The sequence below is a fragment of the Chrysemys picta genome, chromosome 2 (genome assembly GCF_011386835.1).
Source record: "Chrysemys picta bellii isolate R12L10 chromosome 2, ASM1138683v2, whole genome shotgun sequence".
In the NCBI taxonomy this organism is placed as follows: domain Eukaryota; kingdom Metazoa; phylum Chordata; order Testudines; family Emydidae; genus Chrysemys; species Chrysemys picta.
Window position 1 is genome coordinate 43,237,344 of NC_088792.1, and position 12,902 is coordinate 43,250,245.

The 12,902-nt window shown below is 44.5% G+C and overlaps 1 long non-coding RNA gene across 1 annotated transcript in view; it reads right to left on the reverse strand.

The window, feature by feature from the left end:
* Positions 1 to 2,522: 2,522 nt before the first annotated feature.
* LOC122174330 (uncharacterized) overlaps positions 2,523 to 12,902 on the reverse strand; it is a 37,215-nt gene continuing 26,835 nt past the window's right edge. Inside the window, exons 3-4 of the long non-coding RNA XR_010598250.1 lie at positions 8,078 to 9,364; positions 2,523 to 6,889 (exon numbers count right to left, since the gene is read on the reverse strand). This is a non-coding gene — a long non-coding RNA (uncharacterized LOC122174330). The remainder of the gene's footprint in view (positions 6,890 to 8,077; positions 9,365 to 12,902) is intronic.

The following is a 12,902-nucleotide window of genomic DNA, read 5'->3' on the forward strand; positions in this document are numbered from 1 at the left end:
CCATCTTTGTGTGGAATATTGGTGTAGAGGGCTTCTACGTCCATAGTGGCCAGGATGGTGTTTTCTGGAAGATCACCGATGGATTGTAGTTTCCTCAGGAAGTCAGTGGTGTCTCGAAGATAGCTGGGAGTGCTGGTAGCGTAGGGTCTGAGGAGAGAGTCTACATAACCAGACAAGCCTGATGTTAGGGTGCCAATGCCTGAGATGATGGGGCGTCCAGGATATCCAGGTTTATGGATCTTGGGTAGCAAATAGAATACCCCTGGTCGGGGTTCTAGGCATGTGTCTGTACAGATTTGTTCCTGTGCTTTGTCAGGGAGTTTTTTTAGCAGATGGTGTAGTTTCTTTAGGTAATCCTCTGTGGGATCAGAGGATAATGGCCTGTAGAATGTGGTGTTAGAGAGCTGTCTAGCAGCCTCCTGGTCATATTCCAATTTATTCATGATGACGACAGCACCTCCTTTGTCAGCCTTTTTGATTATGATGTCAGGGTTGTTTCTGAGGCTGTAGATGGCGTTGTGTTCTGCATGGCTGAGGTTATGTGGCAAGTGATGTTGCTTTTCCACAATTTCAGCCTTTGCACGTCGACGGAAGCACTCTATGTAGAAATCCAGTCTGTTGTTTCGACCGTCCGGAGGAGTCCACGCAGAATCCTTTTTTTTGTAGTGCTGGTAGGGAGGATTCTGTGGGTTAGTATGCTGTTCAGAGGTATGTTGGAAATATTCTTTGAGTCGGAGACGTCGAAAGTAGGATTCTAGGTCACCGCAGAACTGTATCATATTCATGGGTCTGGAGGGACAAAAGGAGAGGCCCCGAGATAGGACAGACTCTTCTGCTGGGCTAAGAGTATAGCTGGAAAGATTAACAATATTGCTGGGTGGGTTAAGGGAACTGCTGTTGTGGCTGCTTGTGGCATGTAGCAGTTTAGATAGTTTAGTGTCCTTTTTCCTTTGTAGACAGGCAAAGTTTGTCTTGTAAATGGCTTGTCTAGTTTTTGTAAAGTCTATCCATGAGGAAGTTTGTGTGGAAGATTGGTTTCTTATGAGAGTATCCAGTTCTGAGAGCTCATTCTTAATCTTTCCCTGTTTGCTGTATAGGATGCTGATCAGGTGATTTTGCAGTTTCTTTGAGAGTGTGTGACACAGTCTCTCAGCATAGTCTGTGTGATATGTAGATTGTAATGGATTTTTTACCTTTAGTCCTTTTGGTATGATATCCATCTGCTTGCATTTGCATTTGCATGTGATATATGCCATCATGTGCCAGCAATGCCCCTCTGCCATGTACATTGGCCAAACCGGACAGTCTCTACGCAAAAGAATGAATGGACACAAATCTGACATCAGGAATCAAAATACTCAAAAACCAGTGGGAGAACACTTTAACCTGTCTGGTCATTCAGTGACAGACCTGCGGGTGGCTATATTACAACAGAAAAACTTCAAAAACAGACTCCAACGAGAAACTGCTGAGCTAGAATTGATATGCAAACTAGACACAATCAACTCCGGTTTGAATAAGGACTGGGAATGGCTGAGCCATTACAGACACTGAATCTGTCTCCCCTTGTAAGTATTCTCACACTTGTTATCTAACTGTCTGTCTGTACTGGGCAAGCTTGATTATCACTTCAAAAGTTTTTTTTCTCTTAATTAATTGGCCTCTCAGAGGTGGTAAGACAACTCCCACCTGTTCATGCTCTCTGTATGTGTGTATATATATCTCCTCAATATATGTTCCATTCTATATGCATCCGAAGAAGTGGGCTGTAGTCCACGAAAGCTTATGCTCTAATAAATTTGTTAGTCTCTAAGGTGCCACAAGTCCTCCTGTTCTTCTTCTAATGTATAGTTGTAGAAGATGCATGATAATAATTTACTAGAGAAATAGCATGTGATCATGAAACTAAAGACATATGGTTAAGGTCCTACTTCATTCACGATATTGTGGATTATGCAATATTAGGCTTTCACCGCAATTTTATTTTAAATTAGCTTTTGTGCACAGTTCATAATTTTCAATCGATTTTGAGATTTGCAACACACACTTCCCCCCCATTAGTACATTAAATTATCTCAGAGAGTTTTGGGCAGGGCCATAACCAGGGCAGAGTGAGAGGAACAGCCACACAAACTGGTGGAGGGAGGGAGAATGGAAAAATGATGGTAGGAAAAAAGGTAGGGGGTAGAGCTCTGCAGCGGGCATGGTAATGCCACCCTTACTTATGTGCTGCTGCTGATGGAGGCACTGCCTTCAGAGCTGGGCATCCAGTCTGCAGCTGCCGCTCTCTGCCCAGCACAGAAGGCAGTTCTGTTATGGCTCAGAGCCCTAAAACCCATAGCCAGCCTGCAAGCATAAAGGTCTCAATCCTGGCTTCCACCAACCTATTACTCCTTGGAGAGTGACCTCAACTACACCCAAGCCTCCCCAATTCCATCTCCCCATGTTCTTAATTACCAGACACACTGACTTTTCTTCTCTGGTTCATCACCCCTAAAGGAGTGAAACCTCCCCCCCCCCCCCCCCCAGTTATCAGTTCACTTTGCCACATACACTCCACACACTTTGCACAACAGAGACCTGCTTGGGGTAAAAATAAACAAAGTTTAATAAAAAATCCACAGATTCAAAGATGAACTAGTAAGGGGAAGCAAACACATACAAGTTACACAAAAAATAAACGAGACACAATCTCAGACTTTACACTTCCATATTAGCTAAATTCCCTTTTCTAATACAAGTTATCTAGCGTGCCCTCTGAACAGTTTTCCAGAACACCCTCTGTCCTAGAGAGGATCCAGTGCTCCATGGATAGCAGCCCACCTAGATACTGGCTCTCGGTTTCTGAATAGCCTTCTCCTCAAACCCTCTTCCCTTTAAACATGGTTTGTGGGAGAGGGGTGTTTTTTTTGTTTATTTTCCTTTCTCTCAAACTATGGTAATTCATGGTTACATAGAGCATGGGGTTGGGGGGACTCCCTCATTCCTTAGTTTTTCCAGACTGGGGTTTTCTTTTCCATTTCAATGTCTTTCCATTAACTGTAATGGTCCTCCACTAGAAAGGCAAGGTGCCTGAGGTATTTTATTGGACCAACTTCTGTTGATGAGAGAGAGAGAGAGAGAGAGAAGCTTTCAAGCTACACAGAGCTCTTCTTCAGAGGAAGACCTGAGGAAGCGCACTGTGTAGCTCAAAAGCTTGTCTCTCTCACCAACAGAAGTTGGTCCATTAAAAATATTACCTCATCCACCTTGTGTCTCTAATATCCTGGGAATACCATGGTGTACAAGTGTTTGCCGGGGCTCGACCCTCTCTGGGGTGGTGGGGAGCCACACCGGCTTACTACCTACTGGTGCTTGGGTACTTTGTCCGGCTGCAGGATCTCCCTCGGCAGCCCTTGCGGTCCCGGAACACAGGTAAGCCCGACCCTGGTTCAGGGCGGGCACCAATGCTATGTCAGGGCTCAGGCCCTCAGTCAGGACTGAGCAGCAAGCAGGAGTATTTAGCCCAGGCCCTTGGTCAGGGCGGGGCAACAAACACTGAGTCAGGAGCTCAGGCCCTCAGTCAGGACTGAGCAACAATAGTACACAGTATTAAGCCCAGGCCCTAGGTCAGGGCAGGGCAACAAACACTGAGTCAGGAGCTCAGGCCCTCAGTCAGGGCTGAGCAACAATAGTAGGCCCAAGCCTCAAAAGGCCGTGGAGAGGGGGAGACTGCCACCCACGGGTTGGATGGCAGGGGGGATGCAGGCCCTCCCACTCCACTGCATCACAGCCCTAGCAGCGGCAGAAGGCCCGCTGCTTAGTCAGTGGGGATCCTGGCCGCAACACAGTGACATAGGTTCTGGCAGTGCTGCAGCCCGACTGGGGTCGGCTGCCCCCGGGCTACTTCCACACTCCCCCTCGGGGCCTACCTGGGGGCTGGTGTTGGCCTCGGGGAGATCCTGGACCATGGGTTCGTCAGGCCATAGATTGTTCGGCAAGTCCGGCGGCTCCTCCGGGTAGCGGGCGCCTTGGGCCACGGGGTCTTCCCAGCCACGAGCAAGGCTGGAGACGTCTGGTCTCTCCGGCGGCTGGGGCCTGACTGAGGTGTGAGGGCGAATTTTTATACTTCCGGGTCGCCGCCTGACCCTCTGAGGGGTGGGCTCAGAGCTCCCTAGCTCCACCCACTCTGGCCTCCGGATGGGCTGTTCCCCTTCCAGGGCGGCGGGGAGCCACACCGGCTCACTACACATGGCTACACCAAAACTGCATACAACTATGGTCCACCGTTGTCTTTCTCCAGGTTGTACAATGCTAGATGCTTGCAGCTAGTTTTCTGTAAACAACTAGACAGAGAGGTGCCCTTCCATGACTGATGACTTCACCCCTTGTTGTAAGGTGATTTGGCAGTTGTAACCTAGTTACAATTACACATGCATACATTCATAACCACAATCTGGATACATATCTTCTAATGACCAAGTTCAGAACATTACAAGTGTAAGCAGAGTCAGGATGAGCTCTACCCTGACATCTGGTGGTGAATTGTGATGAGTTGTGGAAAAGAACTTCAGGGGCTGATCTTGTTTGCATAGGCACACTCACCCTGCCTAGCATGAGCCCACAGCAGCCCAAATGGTCACTTTGGCTGCTGTGGGATCCCCAGTTTCTCTGTTATTGGGGCAGGAAGAATAAAGTGTTGTTACCCTGATTATGTGAATCAAGTACAGTGGAACTCTTTTATGACAGAGGGACTCGCCATCAACTAAGTAGCACTCACTAGACAAGGAACATGGGTTCCACAACCCAGTGAATTGAGAGAGGCTGAAGACAAGTATTTGTACCTGATGGTACGGGCCCCCTTTGAGGGCCTGAAACACCAATTGCACACCCCCCCTTCTCCGCTGTGGAATATCAGACCTAATTTTGATTCCATTAGGAGTCTAGTTACAGGCTTCTAAGCTGAATTCACTTTGGGCCAATGGTGCTCCACCACTGAGGCGCCCCTACTACAAGCTGAAATCACTAAAGAGCTTAAATCACTGAGTGCTGTGTTAAGTAGTAGGGGGGCCTGAGGATAGATTGTGGAACGGCTGGCAGAGCAGTTCATAGGAAGGCTGGAGTGGCTCATAGGACGGCTGGTGGAGTGGAGCGGCTGGCAGAGTGGAGCAGTTTGCGGGATGGCTGGTGGAGCGGAGCGGCTGGCGGAGCAGAGCAGTTCACGGAATGGCAGGAGCAGCTCATGGGACGGCTGTGTGGAGCAGAGCAGCTGGCAGAGTGTCTCGCGGTGAAGGCTGCAGCAGAACCCCACGGAGAGGTGGGGCAGTCAGCCTTGGACCACATAAGGTGCCCCTTAACACCCCTGTGCCCCCCTTCCCCATTGCCACTCACCCAGGCTGGGAGGTAAAACTCTGCAGATAAACTTTTGAACTCTGGGGCTGCACTGACCAGGGACAGAGACTTTGGGGTTGTTGGACTTTTGGGCGATTTTTGGGTTGCTGGACTTAAGACCCTGAGGGGAAAAGGATACTGCCAAACTTACTTGGGGAGGGGGGGGGGTGTCTTTTGCTCATGGTTTGTGTTATGAATCCTGTTTGTGATGTTTCCCCAACATAATGCCGCATTGTTTCCCTCCTTTATTAAAAGGATTTTGCTACACTCAGACTCCGTGCTTGCGAGAGGGGAAGTATTGCCTCTTAGCGGCGCCCGGGGGGTGGTATGTAATTGTCCCAGGTCACTGGGTGGGGGCTTGAGCCGGTTTTGCATTGTGTTACTGAAACGGAATCCCTAGATACTGAACCCGGCCCTTGTTGCTGCCAACTCAGACAGGCAGAAGGGTTACACAAGCTTTCACAAAAGACCTTATTGTCACACAGTTATCCACAATAACATGGTATACAACCAGTTGATTCAATTGCTTACTCTTTGTGGTTCAGACCACCTAATTTTCCCTGGGGTGGGTCTCTGGATCCTGATTGCCCCTTGTGTGTATGGAATACTGTGACAAAGTACAATTCTACATGCAACCTAAAGTTTGGCAGTTCCTCATTTTTAGTACTTAATTGTGCCTCCTTAAAATGCTTTGAGTATAGCAATTGAACTTAATATAGTAAATAGACTAAAATTTACCTGCTCAAACCACTTGGTAACAAGAGTGCTCAGGTACTACAGCACTTGATTCAGCCTTCAGAATTTAGCCTTCAGAGCTGCTAGCCTAGGAAGTTCCACTAACTGAATGTGCCCTGAAGCTATGGTTTAAATATGTCCTCTCTCTCATAGACATAGAATACCAGTTTTCACAGAGTATAAGGTCAGAAGGGACCATTGTGATAATTTAGTGTGACCTGCTGCATAACACAGGCTGTAGGACTTCTCTGAATTAATTCCTGTTTGAACTAGTGCATGTCTTTTAGAAAAACATCCAATCTGGATTTTAAAATGTTCAATGGTGGAGAATCCACCATAACCTTTGGTAGTAAGAAATTAATTGTTGGTGAAACATTTCAAACCAGTGTAGAATGCATTGCGAGGAAGAAAATTCAGTGGAGTTAACAAGAAAGGATAAATGTGGTGTGCTATGCAGATCAGGAAAGGCATATGAACATCTGTTCCACAGGAGGTTAATTTTTGGACTTGTTGGTCGTAGAGGAAGAGAGTTCCTGTCCATAGGCACTAATTGTAATGGTAATTCTCATCCATAAAAGGCTCAGCAGCACTTAACCTCAATTCACTGCCGTTACTGTCCCTTACTCAGAGCTGCCATCAGATTCTCTATTCCTCTCCACAACTGGAGGGCCTTGGGGTGGAGGGGAAATTTCTTCGTTATTAATTTCTTAGCCAGAGAGAGCACCATCTGCATGTTCTTTAGTTCTTGTTGGCTCTAGGAGAGCTCTTGGTCTTCTCACAGTTTCTTCAACAAAGGAGGAAAGCAAAATTGAAAGGAGGGCCAGCTCCAGGGTTTTGGCCCTCAGCAGCCAAACAAAAAACAACAACAACAACAACAACAAAAAACCGCAGTTGCGATCTGCGGCAGCAATTCGGCAGAAGGTCCTTCGCTCCGAGCAGGAGTGAGGGACAGTCCGCCGAATTGCCGCCGAACAGCTGGACGTGCCTCCCCTCTCCGAAGTGGCCACCCCAAGCACCTGTTTGGTAAGCTGGTGCCTGGAGCCGGCCCTGATTGAAAGTTGGAAGTTGATGAGTGGTATAACTGGCTTTACTCTCGGTTTCTTCCAGTTAGAAATATACAAAATATTGTAGGAGCCAACATACTTCTGCAGTATGTCCATGTGTAAATGAGCTATACACTTACTACATGTTATTTCTGTGTGTGCAGATGGATTTTATGATATGCTTGAAGCATCTCAGTATTTTCTGAAGATGAAAATGGCCATGGAATTATTTGCCATGTCAAGAAGAAAACATATTACGTAAGCAACACGGGTTTTGGAAGAGGGAGGGAAGGACTTTTGAAAAGCCAGTCCCAAATGATTTTTTCTATATGGTTTTGTTATCCCCAAAACAAATTTAGGGTACCCCCAGAATAGCTCACCTATTGTCCCTCCCCTCCCAGGTTTGCCAAGAGTCCCCTCTAAGACAGCCCACCTGTCCTCTAATCTGTTTCTGTCTGGTATGGGTTCTCAAGACAGGCAAGGAATATTGGGTTTACCCAGGTTTCTCGTTTTGGATACTCCCCAGAACAGATGGGACCTGTTTTCCTGAGAGGACATGGATACAAACTTCTGATAAAAATGATTGACACACAGGCAGTATTATTCCAAAACAAGGCACCTGTTTATTTTGGTGCAAACAGTAATTCCTGATACAATAATCTAAACATGAATCCCTTTTATTAACATAATACTTAGGTACAGGCTAAAAGTACCCAAACTGTAATGACATACTGTTAGAGCAATACTAAGTGGCTGAGCTCTGCATGCGGTGACCACTCGCCTGCAGTTTGCTAACAGCAATCCTTATATATACACATCCTGACACACTCTACATGTAGATTAATATAACATACATTACACACAGCTTTATTAATTTAGTATGTATACATGCCTATATCTATCTTATAACTATCTATCAGCACACTCACTTTCTCTGGAGGCGTCTCTCCGTCTGCTGTCATGGTCCTTTTCTGCTCTGTACCAGCAGCCACCTCTACTGCCGTTCACCCTGCAGCTGGTCCTGCTTCTTCTTCTTCCTTCTACTTCTCCTGCTCCTGACTTCTCCCTCTCCATAACCGATGACTTAAAAATCCCTTTTGGCACACTGCCTTTTGTACAGTTTTGCCAGTCATCAGACCCCTTTTGAGCACACCCACATTATGATCATTGCAAACATTCTATTGGCTACTTTTTAATCCTTCTCTTTATTCTCCAATCACAATTGTTGGAAAAATGATTGTTGCGTCAGTGTTTACCACTTTTGGATATTATAGGCTGTACTGAATATTATGGTAACCGAATATTATGGCCTCTTTAGTATTATGGTCTGTAAACGTTAGCCTATTTCTGTGCTGAGCATGCTCCACTGACCAATTTAGATCACCTTTAGCCCACATTTGTACTGAGCATGCTCCGCTTTTTACTTGGACGCATGCCAACATTCCACACATCCCAAACTGTAAACAATTATCTCAGTTTTTCAGGGCAGCATGTTCACATTCCAACTGTTACTTTATTTATCTTAATGTTATGGTTTGCTGTTGCCAGCAACTTGCCACCCTATTTCCTGACAATTTAATTTACTTTTGCCCCTATTTTCAGCTAATGGTGGCAAAGTGATAATTTTAGTGCTGTGGAGTTGTCTTAAAAATCTTCTGTTTCAGCTTCATGGATTTTTCTTTGGAGAATTTTGTTCTAATCAAAATAGCAGTTTGGGGGCACTCTGTTCTCTTCCTTTTTCTCTTTCTTAGGTGCTTTTCCAAAAGTCCCCAAAGCATTTCACAGAACATGTTTTAGACTCTTCATCGCTTTCTTGCTCAATATTTCAGATGAATTTTCAAAATGAAAATATAACTTGGAGCAATTTCTTAATCTTCCTCAGACTGGGGGAAACTTCTTTTTAAACAAACACTTCTAAAAGTAATGTTTTGAGCTCTCCTGATGCACTGGAGTCTGAAAAATATACTGCAGAGGTCAAAGTGTCACAGGTCCTCTTCATCCAGCTGCCCTGCAAATTTTCTGCCTTGTGGAAGAGAGGCCAGTTTGGCATTGCAAACCAGGGAAAGCTCATCACTCCAGCTGAGTCAGATCCCAGAGCTGATACAGGGCTTTCACTCAGATCGGATTTGTGACACAAATGCAGCAACTTAGCTGCCTGGCGAGCCTGGCATCTTGATGCTTTGCGCATTTCCTAGTGCTGACAGCCCAGCAGATCACTAGATACACAGCAATAAATAAACACAGATTAGAATTCACAGCACACAGAGGAATATGCTTCCTCCCCCTCAAAAGACTTACTTTAACAGAATGGAATAACATTGCAGGACAGCTTTCAGTTGTGCTCATGGTCACCAGTGCTAGGGCTCTTGTTACACTACATACACTGCAAGACAGCTAACATTGTTGCAGTCTCATTCTTACTAATAAATGTCACTCTAGACATTCATATCAATGGTAAATGTGTTGGGGGAATGGGGTTAGACAAGAAATTTAAAAACGGGGAGAAGGCAAAAGAGAAATATACTCCCTGTACTGGCTTGTCATCAGTGGAACATCTGCACTATGTCTGTATGTCCTAATGAGCTTTTCTGTCTAACCCCAGTGTGAGACAATTAAGGTTGTTAAATCATAAGGGTTTTTTTGGTTTTAAAGATCCCAGAGGCTCTGCAAAAAAGAGAATGGATGCTTTATCTCACCTTAGATCTGTTGAGTGCTGACACACAAGCATAACCTTGAAAAGATACCAGTGTACCATAAAACACAAATAGGGCAGGTTTTTCCGCTTTTGTCTGGATTCCAGTTCATACTCAAAACATTTTTCATTACTCTTTCTTTTTTTAAACGAGGAGCCCCATCTTTAAGGATTGTGTGTATATATATATTCTTGACTGATGAACTCTTTTATGCACACAAGTTTGTTCATCCAATAAAAGTCTTTTTTGAAAAAAATCAAACCATAAATTACAAGATGATTTCATGGCAAAGCCTTAGGGAAGGTCAAAATTGTTTGTTAATGTTTATTCTTTCCTCTTCTAGAACATAGTTAAATAAAAGAATGTATATATGTATATATATATATATATATATCAAAGGCCTGCTCCAGTTATGTTTGTAATCTCACACACAGACACACAATGGACACACACTACAGGTAAGATGCACTGTGTGTATTGTTTATAAAGCTACAGCTGACTGAATTATACATAGGTTTCAGAGTAGCAGCCGTGTTAGTCTGTATCCGAGACTAACAAATTTATTAGAGCATAAGCTTTCGTGGGCTACAGCCCACTTCTTCGGATGCATATGTTCCACTCTACATGCATCCAAAGAAGTGGGCTGTAGCCCACAAAAGCTTATGCTCTAATAAATTTGTTAGTCTCTAAGGTGCCACAAGTACTCCTGTTCTTTTTGTGAATTATACATACTGTCTGATACATGTGGGCCTCTGTCCTGTTCACAAGCTGCCTGCTCTCTGACCAAGATTTTCCTGAATGTGTTCACTATCTGGACTTGTTCAAATCATTAGTCCGAACAGATAATAGCCTGCAGATTTTCTCAGAACTGAGCACTGTGGGCTAGATTCTGACCTGTGCACTGCTTGGAGGAGCCACGCAGGAGGAACTGATTGATTGACTGATTCATGAATATGGCTAAACTGAATCACAAGTCAGATTTTACTAATGTATCACTAATGTTTATCCAACCAGCTCTATTTAAAACATATCGTTTTTAGGGTTATTTGGTGATATTCAGAACCAGGCCTGAGTTAGAAGTAGTGCAGAGCCACCCCTCACTAGCGGGAGCAACAGAGTTCAGAAAATGCCTCCAGATCCTTCCCAGTGTGCAGAGAGAATACACAGAGTGCTATGCCCCCCTAAGCTCTGTTGTTGATGCATGATGGGGGTAGGCCCATAGCCAAGAGCACAGGGACTGCAATTCTACCCAGCCCTTACATCAGTCACTCCGTGATTAGAAGAAAGCTCTTTACTACCTCTTTTCCTACCCCATGTAAAGGCTAGACAGACTCCAAGCCTTAGTGAATTGTTGACCAACAGTAGTCACTACTTATGTTCCCTACCCCCACCACAGCCCATAGAAGAATTATCTGATGCCAGATCATCTGCGAATGATCTTGACAGTAGTATGTCTCCATAAGCAGAATGCGCTGCAGATGGTTTTGTTATATACATACTATATTATTGACAGTTTTACACAGGGAATTGCTACTCCAGAACTTTGTTTTATCATCATAAAATAATGACTGAAGTGGGTTGAGGCAGTTCCCCACCTCTCCAGGCCAATTATTTGCCACGCCACTTACAACTCAGTCCTTGGAAAACCACTGCTAGTGAATTTAAATGATCACTGACTATTCTTAGCTGGTGTAAATCAGTCATAGAATCCCTAGGGCTAGAAGGGACATCCAGAGGTCCTCTAGTCCTTTCCCTTTGCTGAGGCATGATTAAGTATTGTAGCTTTATTGAAGTTCCACTGGAGACCCAATGTAGTTCTACTGAAGCCATCAGTAGAGCTATCCCACCAGCTGAGGATCTGGCTCCTTACATATCACTAAGCTCATTTTATTAGCAGTGGACCAATTTAAAAAAGCCCTTTCCTGATCTTTTTTGTGTTTAAAATGTCCTCAAGGGGGTTGTTTTAAATATTCTTTCCCTTCCCTTTCATATTGGAAAATATATGGCCCCAACTTGCCCTTTTGGGTGACGGATTTTGGCCAAATCTTTGTGGGACTAGGAATGTGACATCAGAAGAAGTTGAAACCTGAGCTGCAGCTCTTCTAGGAGTAGCTGTGGAGTGTTAGTCTTGGGGCAGAATGAAGAGAGACGCTGCATTCTGTGTACTGCCAGCATTTTAAAAAAATCTGATTCATGCAATTGAGAGCTTCCTTTGAGCTACTGCATTATTAGAAAATAAAGGGGAGGGGTTGGGGTAAAGCAGAGCCCTGACAATCAGTGGCTTTCATATTTTCAAATGCATTTAACATTTCCTTCTCTTGTTGGACAGTCCTAGTGAAGCCTTCCAGAAAGCCAAGTGCTGTCATGATATTCCAGTATCTGTCATTCAGATCCCACGGTCACCATGGAGCTGACCTACACTCTTGCAAATCTGAGATGGAAAAGACCTGTTAGGTCATCAAGTCCATCTGCCTGCCAGTGTTTGCGTTTTCTTTCTGATTTCCCATGTCTTAATTAAACTTTGTCCTTGTTTCCTTCCGCCTTATCAGCCATATGTATCTCTTCAAACCCTTCAAAATCACTGCTCTCTTCCGCAGCATTGTATCAGATAATAAAGTACATACTTCATCTCTTTCTCCTCTAGGACCTGAAATAAATCACTCCCCATCAGGATCTGAAATGCAGTAAATCACCATTGTCCGCCATCTGTTCCATTTTCAGTTGTGTATACTGCACTTTCATAAATGTTTGTGCTAACTGTATTTAGTAGTTGCCTCTCCTGCTCCTGTTCATATGCGAAATTTCTACTGTACCTATTTATAGCAATATTTTTCCTTTCTTTAACAATCAATGGCTATTAGGATCCCTATCTGATTTCATTTCTGTGGAAGGCAGCAGCTATGACCTCTTTAGGCCTAGATCTGTGTGTTTTCTCTTTTATTCCTAATCCTGCTCTTCCTTTTTCTTTTCTTTTTTTGCTGCTTCTTTAGCCTTCCTTCTTATAATTGGCTTAATGCCTTGCTTCTTCCTCCTTGTTCTCCCTGTTAAATATTCTATCCAT